Here is an 18,263-nt window from a genome sequence, read left to right as displayed (position 1 = left end):
CGTGGACTTCACGGACTTAAACAAGGCCTGCCCGAAGGATCCTTTCCCGATGCCGTGGATAGACCGACTGGTAGACGCAACTGTCGGGCATCCCCGAATGAGTTTTTTGGACGCTTTCCAGGGCTACCATCAGATATCCTTGGCCACCGAAGATCAGGAAAAAACTGCTTTCGTTACCCCAGTTGGCAACTATCATTACAAGGTGATGCCTTTTGGCCTGAAGAATACCGGGTCGACCTATCAAAGGATGATGACTAGGATGTTTGAGCAACAGATGGGAAAAACTATCGAGGTGTATATAGACGATATGGTAGTAAAGAGTAAATTGGTGACCGACCACATCAGAGACCTCGACGAAGTGTTTCAAATCCTGAGAAGGTACAAGCTGCGACTGAACGCATCCAAGTGCTCATTTAGGGTGGGATCGGGGAAATTCCTTGGCTATATGGTAACCCATCAGGGAATCGAGGTTAACCCTGATCAAATAATGGCCATTCATAGTATGCAGCCTCCTCGGAATCCCAAAGATGTCCAGAAGCTTACCGGCATGATAGCAGCTTTAAACCGTTTCATCTCCCGCTCAGCGGACAAATGCAGACCTTTTTTCCTCCTATTGCACAAGTGGAAGGGTTTCGAGTGGACTGAAGAGTGTGATTTAGCATTCCAACAGCTCAAGGAATACCTCGCCTGACCACCGATCATGTCCAGTCCCGAGGCCGATGAGGTGTTGTATGCATACATCGCAGTCGCCGCTCATGCGGTGAGCCTACTACTGATCCGAGAGGACAACGGCACGCAGCGGCCCGTGTATTACGTAAGCAAGTCGCTACAAGAGGCGGAGACCCGGTACCTCCCCCTCGAAAAGGCAATATTGGCTGTCTTGGAAGCTACAAAGAAGCTCCCCCACTATTTTCAGGCACATACAGTGGTTGTGCTAACCCAACTTCCACTGAAATCAGTCCTCCATAGCGCCGACGACACGGGGAGAGTAGCTAAATGGGGAACCATCTTGAGCGCCTTCGACATTAGATACATGCCTCGCACCGCCATAAAGGGTCAAGTCCTTGCCGATCTGGTAGCGGAATTTGCGGAGCCTACCTTGGAAGGGGTGGAAGTGTCGGGATCACCGAGTGACGATAGGAAATTGGTCAGCACGATTTCTCTGTAAGAACACGATAAGTGGAGAGCATACATCGATGGTGCAGCAAACCAAAGGGGCTTCGGGGTGGGGCTCATTCTAATCTCTCCCGAAGGTATAACCTTGGAAAAGTCGTTGAGACTGGGATTCCCAGCAACGAATAACGAAGCCGAGTATGAGGCACTGCTGGAGGGGATGTCTATGATCCGAAAGTTGGGTGGGAAATGCGCGAGCATATTCTCGGATTCGAGACTCATAGTGGGGCAAGTAAGCGGGGAATTGGAGGCGAAGGATGAAAGAATGCAACGGTACCTTGCCTGAGCTAAACGCCTACAAGCCCACTTCGACGACTTCCGTTTAACGCATATACCCAGAAGTGGGAATACCCACGCCGATTCTCTGGCAACACTGGCCACCTCCTCGGCTCAGCCCTTTCCGCGGGTTATTTTGGTCGAGGACCTCTGCCGCCCAACGGAAGAGGAGGCTTACGGTATTCGGGTACACAACGTCGGTGAGGGACCAAGCTGGATGGACCCTCTTGTCCGGTTCTTAAAGTACGACTCCTTACCAGACGATAAAGTCGAGGCTGACAAAATCAGGAGGAGAGCTCCTCGATTCTGGTTGTCCGAGAACTCCAAGCTTTACAGACGTTCATTCTCAGGGCCATACTTGCTGTGTGTGCACCCAGGGGATACGGAACTCATTCTGGAGGAGTTGCACGAGGGGATTTGCGGAAGCCATACAGGGGGACGGTCCCTCTCCCACAGGGCCATGACGCTGGGTTACTGGTGGCCGAGCATGCATAAGGAGGCTCTGGAATATGTGAAGAAGTGTGACCAATGCCAAAGGTTTGCTCCGAATATACATCAGCCGGGTAGGGTACTTAACCCATTGTCTAGCCTTGGCCATTCGCACAATGGGGCCTAGACATACTAGGTCCGTTCCCCAAAGCTGCCGGGAACAAGAAGTTTCTTCTCGTCGGCACCGATTACTTCACGAAATGGGTCGAGGCTGAAGCACTGGCAAACATTAGGGATGTTGATGTCAAGAAGTTTATCTGGAAAAATATCGTCACCAGGTTCGGTACCCCACACACCCTAATCTCGGACAATGGCCTCCAATTTGACAGCAAGGCCTTTAGGGAATATTGCAGTGAACTGGGGATTGTCAACCGATACTCTACACCAGCCTACCCGCAGAGTAACGGACAAGCAGAGGCCATCAACAAAACCATAGTGAATGGGCTGAAGAAGAGGTTGGACGACGCGAAAGGGAGGTGGGTTGAAGAACTCGCCCATGTCTTGTGGACGTACCGCACCACGCCCCGCCGATCCACGGGAGAAACCCCCTTTTCGTTGACCTACGGGGCCGAGGCCGTCATCCCATTAGAGATAAACTTTCCCTCCCAGAGGACTACTACATTCAACCCCATTGCTAACAACGGGCTTCTAGAAAAAAGCCTGGACCTCCTCGAAGAGAGAAGGGAAAGCGCGATGGTGCACCTAGCTCAGTATCAACAAAAGCTCAAGCAGGGCTATGACGCCAAGGTGAAGTCGAGACCCTTGACGCCCGAGGACCTAGTGCTAAGGAAAGTCCTGGGCAACGCGAGGAACCCTGCATGGGGAAAGCTTGGACTAAACTGGGAGGGCCCATACCGTATCACATCAGTGGCTGGCATTGGAGCGTACTTTTTGGAAGACTTAGACGAACGTGTAGTGCCACGTCCGTGGAATGTAAATAACCTGAAAAGGTACTTTTATTAATGAAAAACACTATACTTGATACCGTTTTACTATACAACTATTTGGGATAAGTGTTAAACAGAACCCAAGTCCTGCATGGCTCCTCAGACCACAGACTTGGGGGAAATTAACCACGCAACGAATCTCAATAAGTGTTAAACAGAACCCAAGTCCTGCATGGCTCCTCGGACCACAGACTTGGGGGAAATTAACCACGGCACGATTCTCAATAAGTGTTAAACAGAACCCAAGTCCTGCATGGCTCCTCGGACCACAGACTTGGGGGAAATTAACCACGCAACGAATCTCAATAAGTGTTAAACAGAACCCAAGTCTTGCATGGCTCCTCGGACCACAGACTTGGGGAAAATTAACCACGCAAGGAATCTCAATAAGTGTTAAACAGAACCCAAGTCCTGCATGGCTCCTCGGACCACAGACTTGGGAGAAATTAACCACGGCACGATTCTCAATAAGTGTTAAACAGAACCCAAGTCCTGCATGGCTCCTCGGACCTCAGACTTGGGGGAAATTAACCACGCCACGGTTCTCAATAAGTGTTAAACAGAACCCAAGTCCTGCATGGCTCCTCGGACCACAGACTTGGGGGAAATTAACCGTTATGCGATTCTCAATAAGTGTTAAAGGGAGCCCAAGTCCTGCGCAGATTCTTAGCCACGGACTTGGGAGAAGTCAGCATCGTAGTCGTTTTTGCCCAATTATAAAGTATCGCCATTCTAACGTATTCATTCATTATTGCTTGACTTTCAGCAGTAAAATGGCAAAACCAATATCCATTCATGATGTAAACAAAATAGAATAAAGCAACGATATCTGAAATGAAATAACTTTTGTCATTTAATGTTCAAAGTAACTCGGTTCACAAACATTAGCAAGGATCAAACAAAACGAGGCACAAAAAGCAAAACAAACGAATTCCTATACTACGTCCCTAAGAGCCCTGAGTCGGGGTAGGCTGATCATCCGCTGCTGGGTTCTCCGGGGCGATTTCCTGGGCCTGGGCAAGGATCTCGCTGATGCGAAGACTGTCCTCGGGTGACTGGCCCTGCGTAGCTTGCTCCGTGCCCCCAGTCTCGGGAACAGAGGAGTCTGTTGGAGGAGGCTCAGTGGAGGCGACCTCGCCAGGAATCTCACGTATCTCCGTAGGCAAAAAGATGTTCTCAACTTTCCTGAGATCAGAATCTGCGGGGACGGCTGCCCGATCCATGGCCACGCCCCAGGTCGAAGTGACGTATTCCCTGCAGACGATGGCAACTTCCTCGGCCAGTCTCTCCTCAGTATCGTGGACTCCACGTTCATATGAAGCCTCCACAGCCCTCTCGGCAACCTCCCTGGACAAGCGAGCTTCCTCCTTGGTCCTTGCAAGCTCAGCCTTAAGCTCCGAAACCGCCTGTTGCTCCGCTGCCAGTCTTTCCTCAGAGTGACGGAGCTGCTTGCGCAGCTCGTCAGCTTGCTTTTCAGCATTTTTCAGGCCAGCCTTTGCACTCGCATTGACCTTCTTCACCTCCTTTAGTTCATTACCCTGACGATCAAAATCTCGTTTGAGATCGCCAGCGGCCCTCTCAGCAGCAGAACGAGACTGAGCCTCCCTATGCATATCCTCACGGGCCTTCTTGGCCCACTCCTCGGCAACATAAATTTGTTGAGTGACCTGCGCTCGGACGGAAATGAAGACGATATCAAAACAAGACGATAAGAGGGTACTCAGTACAAAGACAAGATAGAAGATTCCACTTACCATGGCTATGTCCCTCTTCAGCGACATGAAAAGTTCTGGCTGACGAGTCTTCCTGAGACCCTCCATGTCACGGGGCAAGAGAAGAGGCTGCTGCAGCGCCTCGGCCAAGAACGAAGCCTGCTCTCGCTGGGATTCCCATAGGGTCGCATCCCAGAGGATTGGAGCGCCATCTAACTCTATCCGAGGAGACCACGTTCGTGGTCCCCTCAGAATGGCCGCCTCATCTCGGCTCTCAGTGGACCTGGTCCTTTTCTCTCGGGGCTCTTTCGTTTCCTTGCCCTTCTTTTTAGGCCCGGCCTTCTCACAGGCAACCTCTCCCTCCTCCGTCTCTTCTACAGGCCTTTTTCGCCTTAAGTTAGGCATAGGCTGCAGCGCCGCATCCGATGAGGGAGGGGGAGGAGGAGCGGGAGCTTTGGGGACGGTCTGTCCCTTCGAGACTTCCTTGGAGGTCTGCCCCTTGGACCTGTTAGATAGAAGACCCCTGAGGCCAGTCCTCGGCTGGGGATCCATTCCTTCTTCTTCTTCTGTGTCTTCGCTGATATCAGGTTGTGCGATGACCAAACCAGTACCAGGAGCCGCTGAGGCGCGGTCTAAATCAGCGTCAGAGTCGGAGAGCTCTACTACTCTGACCGAAGCCTCCCCTTCCTCAGTAAATTAAAACTGGTCTATCTGATCCTCTAAGGTTGAATGTGAAGAGCCAGCCTCCTCCTCTGGGATAACTACTGGGGGAAAGGCACGTTGGGGAGGTAACTGAATAGGAGGCAAATCTGTGGCAGCGAGAAACCCTGGTATGGAAACGTCAATGCGTGCCAACCTCGGACTGCCAGCCCTTATAGCTTTTCCGGCTTCCACCTGGGCTCGAGTGAGTGGAGTGAAGTCCAAAATCAAAGGAGCCGACCGTAGTTGTCCGTCCTCGCTAACGAAGATCTCGGACCTCAGGAGGTAATTTAGGGCCGGGATATTGACCAAGCTCAGCCGAGGGGATGTTCGCTCCTTGTCTGCGAAGGCCGTTAAAAGGTTTATGTTAGTCCGAGGAGACATGCAACCAAGCCAACAAGTTTAAAATAAAAGAAAAAGGAGGGGGAGGAGCTTAAAAATAAAGTCCTCCCCACGGAATCTAGTTCTACGACACCCCACCTGGCGTTCCCGCCCTAGTCGGACAGTGAGGGCCGTCATGCCATGGTCCGGAGACGATCAAATGGTCGTCCTTCAAGCCTTTGCTGGACTTCGAAAGGCAGGATATCAACCTCACTTCGTCAGTCCTGGACTTTAGATAGTATGAGTCACCGAGCCTATGGCATTCATAAAGATGAACCACGTCGTGCCATGAGAGGCCGAGGTTCATCTGATTGTTCAGGGTTTTGACACACCCCAGGATCCGGAAGAGATTAGCGGTGCATTGATGGGGGGCCAATCTATGACCACGTAGGTAATCCCTAGTTATTCTCCCCATTGGAATAGTCATTCCTCCTTCCACGAAGGCTATCATTGGAATTGCGACTTCCCCTGTTCTCCGCTTGAACAAAATGTCCTCCAGATGACAGTACTCTAAATCTACCTCCGGTGGGATACGATACTTCGCCCTGAAGCCCGCCATACCGGCCGGAGAATCTACCATTTTCTCAAGCCTACACATCCCCTTTAATCCTAAAAACAACTTGAAGGCAGTATGATTAATGAAGAATAATGGAGAAGAAGCGCGCACTTACGGGTAAGAAGCTCGAAGGAGTCTTCAAGAGAATGGCAACGGAAGTGAGAACGGCCTGAAGAAGAAAGCTCTGAGACGTTCTGAATATTGGAATGCTCGTCAAAAGTGAGGGACAAACGCCCTCAAAACCTATTATACTCGGAAGAAGTTGAACAGACGCACTTACGTCTAAGGCGAGTGAAACGCTGTCCACCGTAGATCCGGCCTTCAACCGTTGGATTGGACGAGTGTAAAACCTCGAAAGCTGCGGTTACTTTCCCTTGGGTCATTAAATGCCCTCAACATTAATGAGGCACGTGAAGGCATGCTCCCCCCCTACACGTGTGAAGCAGTGATTCACCACGAACTGTCTAGTGAGTATCAAAATCCCGCCTTTTCTCCTCGGACCCAGAAAAAGGGCAGGAATTTTGAGGGGCTATTGTAGGGGTAAAATCCGTCAATCGACGTTGGGCCATAGTACATGTACTAAGCCCAACCACGACAAGAAGAAAAGGCATGGGCATAGGATATCCCAGCCCAACCATGTTGGGCCGGGCCTGCTTAGGGGCGTCCGAGGAGGAGTACCTCCTCGGACTCGCCAAGTATGCGTCCGATTCGCACCCTATACATAGCGAAAAGTCATCCAATACGAAGGAATAGTGCATGACGTTCAAGGAGGGGGGCAACCACGATTGCCGCATTAAATGCCAAGGAGCTACTTTTCCAGCCGCATTAATGTGGAAAGGACAAGAGCACAGAATTATCTTGGCCAGTGCAACTCACAGAAAAGAGGGAGGATGTCCTATGGGACAGGCACTCAAGTAGAGGCCCAGATGATTAACAAGTGTAGGGTCGTGATCTTAGGAAGGATGCTATATAAGAGAAGGAGATCCCCATGGCCAAGGGATCGCAAGCAGGAGGAAGAAAAACATAGAAAAAGAGAAAGGAGTTAGAGATAAAAAGCAGAAGATACAGCCCCAAGGACTGTTATCCCAAAAGCTTGGAGGAATATCCCTACGTCCAACTGGTTGCATGGCTTGTTCATAACTATGTTCCCGCTGTCAAAGACCTAGTTCTGTAACCTACTCTCTACAAATTCATTGTTGAGGGACTTTTGGGCCAGAATCGCCCGCCTGTTGGGCCTGAGCCCCAAAAACCGCCCCTACATATATGTTTTTTAAAAACAATCCTATGCATCGCATGGATTAGTGACTAGTTAAAAATAAATACACAAAAATTTTCACATATAATGATTCTTCTAAAAATGACAATAATCTTCTTAAAGATGCTAAGAACAAAAGTAAAGTGCTTGTATTGTATGGCAATTTTTAATTCTTTTTAATATGACAAATAATTCCCAAATAAAGTCTAAATAATATGTAAACTTTTTTCGTAAAATTTTTTCTATTGGGAAGCCGATTGGTGCACAAATGCTCTTGCCAAGAATGGGTCTTCTTTATCTTATAACTACGTTTTATTTGATAGCCCACTACCTTTGATGGAAAACTTATTGACCCTTGAAATATAAATCCAATTATTTATTTAAAAACTAATTTTATTTGTTGAAATTCATGCCTAGTTTTGCTAAGTGCTAACCTTTTAGATACAGTTCCTTTCAAGTACATTGCAAACGCAATCCACTTTTAAATCTCAAACTTAGGAGGTGTTTGGTACATGCACTTAAAAACTGAAAACATATGTGGAAATACATGTAGGTGAAAAGTGTGTGGAAATACGTGTAATGTTGTTTAAAAATTGAAAACATGTGTTTAAGTGGGTGTACCAAACATGTCTTATTTTTAAAATTTTCCTCTACCTGATCTTTAAGCCACCTATAGTGTTGACCATGTACTCTCTCTCTCTCTCTCTCATAGAGAGTGTGTGGGTGCTTTTTTCTTATCACACAGGCCCGAGTAGAAACAAGGATCCTGGGCTCTTTACTTGTTGTTTTGGTGGACTGGGCTTGGTTTACCACAACTAAATGGGGGCTGATTACGAACCAAGTTGTGCACAAGTCAAATAAAGCTCCTCAAGGCAAAATGCGATTCCTCCTAAGCAATAAAATACCATTATAAGTGTTTTAGTGTCATAAAATGACCCTTAATTCTTACGAAACAAGTAAAATAATTATTCATAATATTCACAATGAGAAAGAGATTGAAATAGAGTATTTGAAGCTTATCTTTTATTGTGTAAACATTTAAAAAAGTTCATTCACTTGGTACCCCAAGCGTACTGTCATGGTTCCCAGGAGTACTAGGCCTGTAAGAACCTAGAATGCTAATTCTCTGAACTACACGATCTTTCTCCATGCTTATTATGCAATGGAGTTTTGTCATTTCCCTTACCTCTATAGGTCTTACATAAGAACACACTATACAATACACATATCTTCAAATAATTGTTAGTTTCTTAGATTAGGATATACATTTTAATACATATACATATATGTAAATGAATTTCATAAGAATGATTCAGCTACGAGGATCCTGACCCCAATTCTCAAAGACTTAGTGTTTTTGCACAAAACTTGCGGGATTTGGAATTCAAGTCCAAGTGGCTTTGCTTGGGCATTACCTTCCAAGATAGTTAGGTGAGAAGGATTTTTGCGGGAGAGAGTGATATCTGATGTGTGCATGTTTTGGCATATGTTTCTTTGGAGGCTAAGTGTGTCCAAGGCCCAAATTGAAGTGAGGACCCCGATAAAAAGACTCAGCTTTTGGCTGAGTAAAAGGAAAACTAGCAAACAAGAATATATGTATTGAACAGCAAGAAAGCAGCAAAGGAAAACAATGTAATAAAGAAACACATGAAATAATTGTTAAGGATCCTTAAATCAGTACGAAATATTTCATTTCTTTTCTTAATTGTGGATTACAATGTGCTCACTAAAACGTGTTACAAGGTCCAAATAAGTTCAAAAATTACAGACTTAAATGGCTATCTAAACTTCTAAGACTTGCAAAGTTTGAATCCCTTTAAATCCAAGTATGTTCTATAGTAGCTATTTTTGGGATACCGAACAATATTTTCCTACTTTCTTTGAGTTTTTGACAAAGTTTTCTCAATGATTCTGTTGTGATTTTCTATTGCTGAATGCCCCTTCAATGTTGGCTGCTTCCCTCTTTTATAGTGTCATTCTAGGGTTCCAAAGTACCACTAATTCCCCTCCTTGGCTCCCTGGGTACTAGCACCCCTATTGTGCCAACCACTCTGATGACTGGTTCTTTCCTTGATCCTCATAATTTTCTCCTTTTGGTGTTGTCTCCCTGAAAGTCCCTTGCTAACTTTCCATTCTGAGCTGTCCTTAGGGAGTTGACCTCAGCTTCTTGACTTTTTTACCTTTTCAGACTCACCTTCTGGCCGTCCTTCTTGCTGTCATTTTTCCCAAGTGAGCAGAATTCATTCCTGCTAGGTTGAAAGTTTTCCCAGCCACTTCCCCTTATAGTTCTTCATTCTGGGTTCCCGAGATACCAGCCTTTTGTTCATGAATTGTCACTCTCCAATGATGTGAACCCCGTCAAGACTAACAAGACCCAACAACGAAAGGGAACCCAAGATCGTTCTATGGACAGATTCAAATCGGAGACCTCGACCCATTGTTTATGACAAACAAGAACCTCAGTATAAGGAAGACGCCACAAACGGTGGTGGAAACTCCGTTTGATAAGTCAAGATAAACGCCACGGGAATTCCCGATAAGTTCAAGTAGTTCTTCAAAGAACCAAAGAGAATAAACCTCACAAGTTTTATCAATAATGTCTGAAAAACGTTTACAGACTTAGATGACTATTTAAGGGCTCCTTAAAACTTGACAGACAATAAAATATATTCTAAAATAACTCCTAATTGATATCTAACCATATTAGAAATAAAGTTTGACCTAAAAAGCATTAAATGCACCTAAAAACAAGGAAATAAATCACCTAAACCTAGAATAACGTTTTTTTACATAGACCCAAAATATTTCATGCCAATTCTTAGCCTTGACCGGATCCTTCTAGAACTTGAATCAAGGTGACGATTTTTTGTTGCCCACGTGGATCATGCTCAATGGGCCTCCACGAATTTGCTTGAGCCCATAACTCTTAGATGAGTCCGTTAAGTACATCCTTAAACTTCTTTGCTTGTGCTCTCGTAACCGGCCCAATTGGTACTTGAACGAGATCCTTCGAAGCAGTGCCTTGATCTCCATCATCCCCCTCCTCTTGAAAAGGATTTGCCCTCAAATCATCACCTACATTAAAAGGACTCAAATCAGTAACATTAAAAGTGGCACTTACATCATACTTACCAGGTAAATCTAGCTTGTAAGCATTGTCATTGACACGCTCGAGGACTTGGAAGGGACCATCTCCTCTTGGGAGCAATTTGGAACGTCTTTTCGCCGGGAATCTTTCTTTTCTCATATGCTGCCAAACCCAATCTCCGGGTTCAAAAACCAGTTTGCGACGTCCCTTGTTGGCTTGTGAGGCATATTGCTCCGTTCTTCGCTCAATGTTGAGTCTTGCTTTCTCATGAATCTGCTTCACAAAGTCAGCTTTCTTTTTGCCATCTAAATTAACGTGCTCCGTCAAAGGTAAAGGAGATAAATCCAATGGAGTTAAAGGATTAAACCCATACACAATTTCAAATGGCGAAAATTTGGTAGCAGAATGAACAGCTCTATTATATGCAAACTCAACATGTGGTAAACATTCTTCCCATGTTTTGATGTTCTTTCTAATGATTGCCCTCAATAGAGTAGACAAAGTCCTATTTACTACTTCAATTTGACCATCAGTTTGTGGATGACAAGTAGTGGAAAACAATAGCTTAGTACCTAGCTTACACCACAAAGTCTTCCAAAAATAGCTCAAGAACTTAGCATCTCTATCCGAAACAATTGTCCTAGGCATGCCATGTAATCTCACAATCTCTCTAAAGAACAAATCAGCAACATGTGAAGCGTTATCCATTTTGTGTCATGGAATAAAATGTGCCATTTTAGAAAATCTATCCACGACCACAAAAATTGAATCTCTTCCACGTTTAGTCCTAGGCAATCCTAACACAAAATCCATTGAGATATCAATCCAAGGCTCACTAGGAATTGGTAAAGGAGTATACAAACCGTTGGGCTGCACTTTGGATTTAGCTTGCCTACATGTGACACATCTACCACATATCCGTTCGACATCTTGTTTCATGTAAGGCCAATAGAAGTGTTCCTACAAAATAGCTAAAGTCTTTGCAACTCCAAAATGTCCCATTAATCCCCCACCATGTGATTCCTGTACTAAGAACTCCCTCATAGAACAATTAGGCACGTATAGTTTATTTTCTCGAAATATGAATCCATCAAGCTTAAAGAACTTACCAGAGGCGATTTTCTCACAAGCTCGATATTCTTCACAAAATTCGTGGTCTTCAGCATATAATTCTTTAATATGTTCAAAACCAAGCAATTTTGCATCAAGTGTCGAGAGTAACGCATACCTGCGAGAAAGTGTATTAGCGACTACATTCTCCTTACCTTACTTGTACCGAATGACGTATGGAAACATCTCTATGAACTCCACCCATCGCGCATGCCTTTTGTTTAGCTTGTGTTGGCCCTTCAAGTGTTTCAAGGACTCATGATCGGTGTGAATCACGAACTCCTTAGGCCATAGGTAGTGCTGCCACGTCTCTAAAGCCCGAACCAATGCATACAACTCCTTGTCATAAGTCGGGTAGTTTAAGGCTGCTCCGCTGAGTTTCTCGCTGAAGTAAGCAATTGGTCGTCCTTCTTACATAAGAACGGCTCCTATACCAATACCTGAAGCATCACATTCAATTTCAAACGTTTTAGAAAAGTTGGACAAAGACAACAAAGGTGCCTAGTCAGCTTCTCTTTGATTAATTGAAATGCCTTCTCTTGTTCTTCTCCCCACCGAAATCCAACGTTCTTCTTAATCACTTTGATAAGCGGTGCGGCTAAGCTACTAAAGTCCTTCACGAACCGCTAGTAGAAACTAGCAAGTCCATGAAAAATACGAACATTACCTACACTTGTGAGACTCGGCCAATCTTGGATTGCACGTACCTTCTCTTCATCAACCTGTATACCTTGTGCACTAACAACAAATCCCAAAAATACAAGCTTATTGGTGAAAAAAGTGCACTTTTTTAAATTAGCAAACAACCTTTCTTTCCTTAGCACATCTAAAACGGATTTCAAATGTACTACATGATCGTCTATGTTTTTGCTATAAATGAGTATATCATCAAAATAGACAACAACAAATTTGCCTATAAATGCACGTAAAACATGGTTCATAAGTCTCATAAAGGTACTCGGGGCATTAGTCAAACCAAAAGGCATAACTAACCATTCATACAAACCATATTTTGTTTTAAAGGCGGTTTTCCATTCATCTCCTTCTTTTATCCTAATTTGATGATAACCACTTTTTAAATCAATCTTAGAAAATATGCAAGAACCATGCAGCTCATCTAACATATCATCTAAGCGTGGGATAGGATGACGATACTTTACCGTTATGTTGTTGATGGCTCGGCAATCAACGCACATTCTCCACGTCCCATCCTTTTTAGGTACAAGTAAGACCTGAACTACATATGGGCTCATGCTCTCCCTCATGTGCCCTTTCTCCAACAATTCACTTACCTGCCATTGAAGCTCCTTTGTCTCCTCGGGATTGCTCCTATAAGCTGGTCGGTTTGGAATGGTTGCACCGGGAACAAAATCAATTTGATGTTCAATCCCTCGGATTAGAGGTAACCCATGTGGTGTTTCCTTGGGGAAAACATCCTCGTACTGCTGCAAAAGAAAAACAATAGAACTAGGCAAAGCAAGGTCAAGTTCGTTAGTGTTTAAAAGTGCCTTTTTGTACAAAAGTACAATCATCGGCTTATTTGAAAACATTGCTCGCTTGATCTCACTCACTTTTGCATAGAAATTCTTTTTTTTTCTCTCTGATTTTCTCTCAAGGGCCGAACTTTGATTTTCTTTTTCTCCCCCATTTTTCTCGGCCTCTCTCTAATTTTCACCCTTTTTCTTTTGCTCACTCTCTTTCTTTTGATCACTCTCCTTTTGTAATCTTACTTGATCCTCGTATACTTGCTACGGTGTCAATGGTACATGAGTGATTGATCGTTGATTAAGTACAAAAGAGTACTTGTTTGTAAAGCCATCATGCTTCACTTGCCTATCGAACTGCCATGGACGCCCTAGCAATAAGTGTCCCGCTTGCATCGGTACTACATCACACAACACTTCATCTTCGTATTTACCAATCCGAAATGCAACTAACACTTGCTTGTTCACCCTGATCTCACCACTATCATTTAGCCATTGCAACTTGTACGGTCTAGGGTGCTTTACCATGGACAATCCCAATTTCTCCACCATAATTGTACTTGCAACATTAGTACAACTACCACTATCGATAATCACACTACATACCTTGTCTTTAACGTAGCACCTAGTGTGAAAGATGTTCTCCCGCTGTATTTCATTAACTCCTTTTGCTTGCAAGCTCAATGCTCTCCTCACTACCAATGTCAATGCGCCAGGGGCTAAATACTCCTCCTCAGAAATATCCTCTAATGGCGGCATGTCGTCAGTGTCGGTGTCGAAATCTTCATCATCGGTCACAATTTCACCATTGGCTTGCAACACCATGACTTGCTTGTTTGGACATTGACTTGCTATGTGGCCCCTGCCTTGACATCTAAAACATTTAATATCACGATTCCTAGAGGTAGAGGCTTCGGTTTTACCTTGAGGAACATGGCTAGTGGTCGAGGACTTGGGCTCGAGTTTGGGCGTTTGTGACTTGTCCAGCGGCTTAGCATGACTCGATTTCCAAGAGGTAGAACTAGAGTTATGGCCTGCATGTGTCCCATTCCCTCTCTTGAGTTGTTGTTCCACTTTGATAGCCATATGCACCATATCTTCCAATTCCACATAATGCTGCATCTCTACCTTATCATGGATCTCCCGGTTTAAGCCAAGCAAAAATCTAGCCATTGTAGCCTCCCGATCCTCCTCTACATTAGCGCGGATCATAGCAATCTCCATCTCCTTGTAGTAGTCATCTACGCTTCGACTTCCTTGTCTAAGACCTTGTAGCTTTTTGTACAACTCTCGGTAGTAGTAACTTGGAACGAATCGCTTTCTCACCACTACTTTTATCTCCTCCCATGTGTCTATTAGGCGTTCTCTATTCTGCATCCTGTTTATCACAAGCTGGTCCCACCAAGTAATAGCGTATTCAAAAAATTCAATCACGGCTAATTTTACCTTCTTTGTCTCGGAGTAATTGTGGCAATCAAACACGAACTCCATCTTCTTCTCCCACTCAAGATATGCCTCAGGATCAGACCTACCTTGAAAGGACGGAATCTTCATCTTAATACCACCCAAGTTGTTATCTTCACGATTCCTAGCTTCTCTAAATCTTCCTCCAGGTCTCCTATTGCTAACAATGGAATCCCGATCTTCTTCTTCATCAAAACCAGACCCATAACGCTCTTCATCCTCCTCCCTTGGTGGAACTCTTTCCCTTCTACGCAAATTATGACCATTTCGTGGTTGCTCCTCACGTCTATTCTCCATTTGATCTATCCGTTCGTGAACCTGTGTCATGTCCATCTTCATCACACACCTCATCTCACTCATCATGGCCTCTAAAAACGCTTTCGGATCAGCCAATTTTGTATCATCTTCGGAAATGCTCTTACCACCATCATGAGACATGATTGCTGCAAAACAAAGGTTAGAAGAAAAAAAGAAAAAAAAAAAAAAAGGAACCTCACAAATCACTCCCTTACGTGTTTACACTCAAGAATGTGGATCACTCTCCACTCATGTTTCACTCAAAATAATATGGCTTTTACCCTCTGATGTTCTCACCACTCTTGCCTTTTTCCACTCGATAATTCTCTTTCAGTTCTTTTGAAACTAAACAAACAACTCAAAATTTCCAGCAACAATTCACCAAGAACTAATTAAGGAATCTCAGATTTGAACGTAAGGAATATGAAAATTTTCAGATTAGAATTAGAAGGAATATGGCAGCTTTGGAATTTTGGAAGCACAGAATAGTGAAAATTTTTTTTTTTTTGGGACTCCTTTCTGTCTTCTTCTTCGAGTCTCACTCTTTTTTTTTTTTTTTTTATGATCAACAACTAGCTTTTGAGAATAATGAAATAAGATTTCGAAATAACTAAGAGATGTGAGACCAGACCAATAGTTTAGACATCAACAAGACAAACAAAGATTGAACAGATAGGGTAAAGGAAATTCGGCTAAGAAGAGATAAATATGTTAAAGGATAGGCAAATCTGAACTAGAAACCTTGCTCTGATACCAAATGATGTGAACCCCGTCAAGACTAACGAGACCCAACAACGAAAGGAAACCCAAGATCGTTCTATGGACAAATTCAAATGGGATACCTCGACCCGTTGTTTATGACAAACAAGAACCTCGGTATAAGGAAGACGCTACAAACGGTGGTGGAAACACCGTTTGATAAGTCGAGATGAACGCCATGGGAATTCCCGATAAGTTCGAGTAGTTCTTCAAAGAACCAAAGAGAATAAACCTCACAAGTTTTATCAATAATGTCTGAAAAACGTTTACAGACTTAGATGACTATTTAAGGGCTCCTTAAAACTTGACAGACAAGAAAATATATTCTAAAATAACTCCTAATTGATACCTAATCATATTAGGAATAAAGTTTGACCTAAAAAGTATTAAATGCACCTAAAAACAAGGAAATAAATCACCTAAACCTAGAATAACGTTTTTTTACATAGACCCAAAATATTTCATGCCAATTCTTAGCCTTGACCGAATCCTTCTAGAACTTGAATCAAGGTGACGATTTTTTGTTGCCCACGTGGATCATGCTCAATGGGCCTCCACGAATTTGCTTAAGCCCATAACTCTTGGATGAGTCCGTTAAGTACATCCTTGAACTTCTTTGCTTGTGCTCTCGTAACCGGCCCAATTGGTACTTGAACAAGATCCTTCGAAGCGGTGCCTTGATCTCCATCATCCAAGCTTTTTGGTTCTTTGCTGCACCACTAGGTGATTGAGAATGACATATCTGTTCTTCGTTTCTTGTATTTCGTAGTACCCTTTTTGAGCTATCTCAATCCCACTTTAGCTGTGCTGCACATCCCAAGGATCCCGAGCCTCTGGCAGCCTCTGGGTATCCCGACCCAGTTCTTTCACTGAATTTTGCTGGATTTTTAACGGTTTTTTTGCTGGAAATCTGAACATATATAAGGCCTTGATGTTGATTCTTCTTGCTGCATGTCCTCTGGTCTAACCGAGATCCTCACTGCATGTCCTTTGGCCTAACCGGGATCCTTCCTCTTGCCCGACCGGGATCCTTTTCTTTTTTTCTTTGTTATTATTATTATTATACCTTTCTTTTTCCTTCTTTTTGGGACTTTAGGCCTTCATGGTCCCTCTTAGCTTCATGAATTGGGCCTTCTTTTGTTAAGACCCATGGTCTTTCTTTACTTTTCATGGAATGGGCATTCTTGTGAAATTTTGGTCCTCAACAGAAAGAAATCTCACTCTTTTTATTATCAGTTGAGACTCTAGGGATCTCAATCCCAACTATGTCAAGTTTGTAATTTTAGTTTAGATGTTTTTTTTTTTTTTTTAAATTAAGGCCACATGGAAGCTTAGGTGGTATAAAAATAACACTTACAATATTAATGTTATTCACGTCAATTTTTCCCATTTACCACTATACATTGAGATTATATTGACATAATTCCAAAATGTTAAAGACTAAACTAACACATTTAAAACATTAGGGATCATTTTGATACATAAGGCAACATTAGGGACCATAATTATAATCAAACAAAAAAAAATGTGTGGGCTTCTAAGTGTCATGGTCCACTTTAAATACAAGTTCAAAATTTTTTTTTTTTAAGTTAAAATATGATGGGCTTGTATAGTTGTATTATAAATGGGGTATTGATAATAGTATCTAAATTCTTTAATGATCCACTTACACTCCAAGCATAGCTCAAAAACATTATTCACACTAAGCCCAAAAACATCTTTCATAGTTTGAAATTACTATTTTGGCAAAATCAACCCAAGCTCATTTGTCTACCCAAACCCACCCACTTAAATAAGATCCAAACTCATTGTGGGTTTTTTTTTTTTTTGTTTTTTTTTTTTTACAATACCCAAATCCCAAGTAGAAATAGGGATCCTGGGCCTTATGCTTGTGGTTTGGTGGACTGAACTTGGTTCACCACAACTATTTTGGGCTGATTACAAACCAAGTTGCGCACAAAACATAATTCCTACAACATATACACATTTATGCATACAAAATATATACATATTGTACAATAAGGAATGAATAAAAGGATAACTAAGACACGAGGGATTCTCATAATGATAAATAATATTTCATTATTTTTCTTGAGTTTTAGTACATTGGGTCCCTTTCTCCATTGGGATATGTCACAAGGTCCAAATAAATTCAAAAGTCACAGACTTATATAGCTCTTTGTAGGCTTCTAAGACTTATGAGGTTTGAATCCCTTTGAATCCAAGTGTAACCTCTAGTGCCTGTCTCAGGATCCCTCACAGTGTTTTCCCTCTTTTCTACTTTTTTGAAATTCAAAGAAGTTTTTCAAATGATCTTTTTGCTCTAATTCCTTATTGCTGACTGGTTTTTGTTGATTACTTCACTCCCTTTTATAGTACCTTCTTAGGGTTTTTGGTATACTACTGATTCCCCCCATTTGATGTCCTGGTACTAAAACCAATGTTGTGTTAGCAACATTGGTGGCTAGTCCCTTCCTTATTTTCTCACTATTTTCCCTTTTTGAGGTTTCCTCCTAAAAAGTCTCCAGCTGACCTTCCTCTTTTGGGAGGTCTTAAGAGCTGACTTTCAATCT

The 18,263-nt window shown here is 43.3% G+C and overlaps 1 pseudogene; it reads right to left on the bottom strand.

The window, feature by feature from the left end:
* Positions 1–9,215: 9,215 nt before the first annotated feature.
* On the bottom strand, positions 9,216–15,072 carry LOC126704201 (uncharacterized; annotated as a pseudogene).
* Positions 15,073–18,263: the final 3,191 nt, after the last annotated feature.

The sequence above is a fragment of the Quercus robur genome, chromosome 1, assembly GCF_932294415.1.
Source record: "Quercus robur chromosome 1, dhQueRobu3.1, whole genome shotgun sequence".
NCBI classification, from domain to species: Eukaryota; Viridiplantae; Streptophyta; class Magnoliopsida; order Fagales; family Fagaceae; genus Quercus; species Quercus robur.
This window is presented reverse-complemented; position numbering and strand designations above follow the sequence as displayed.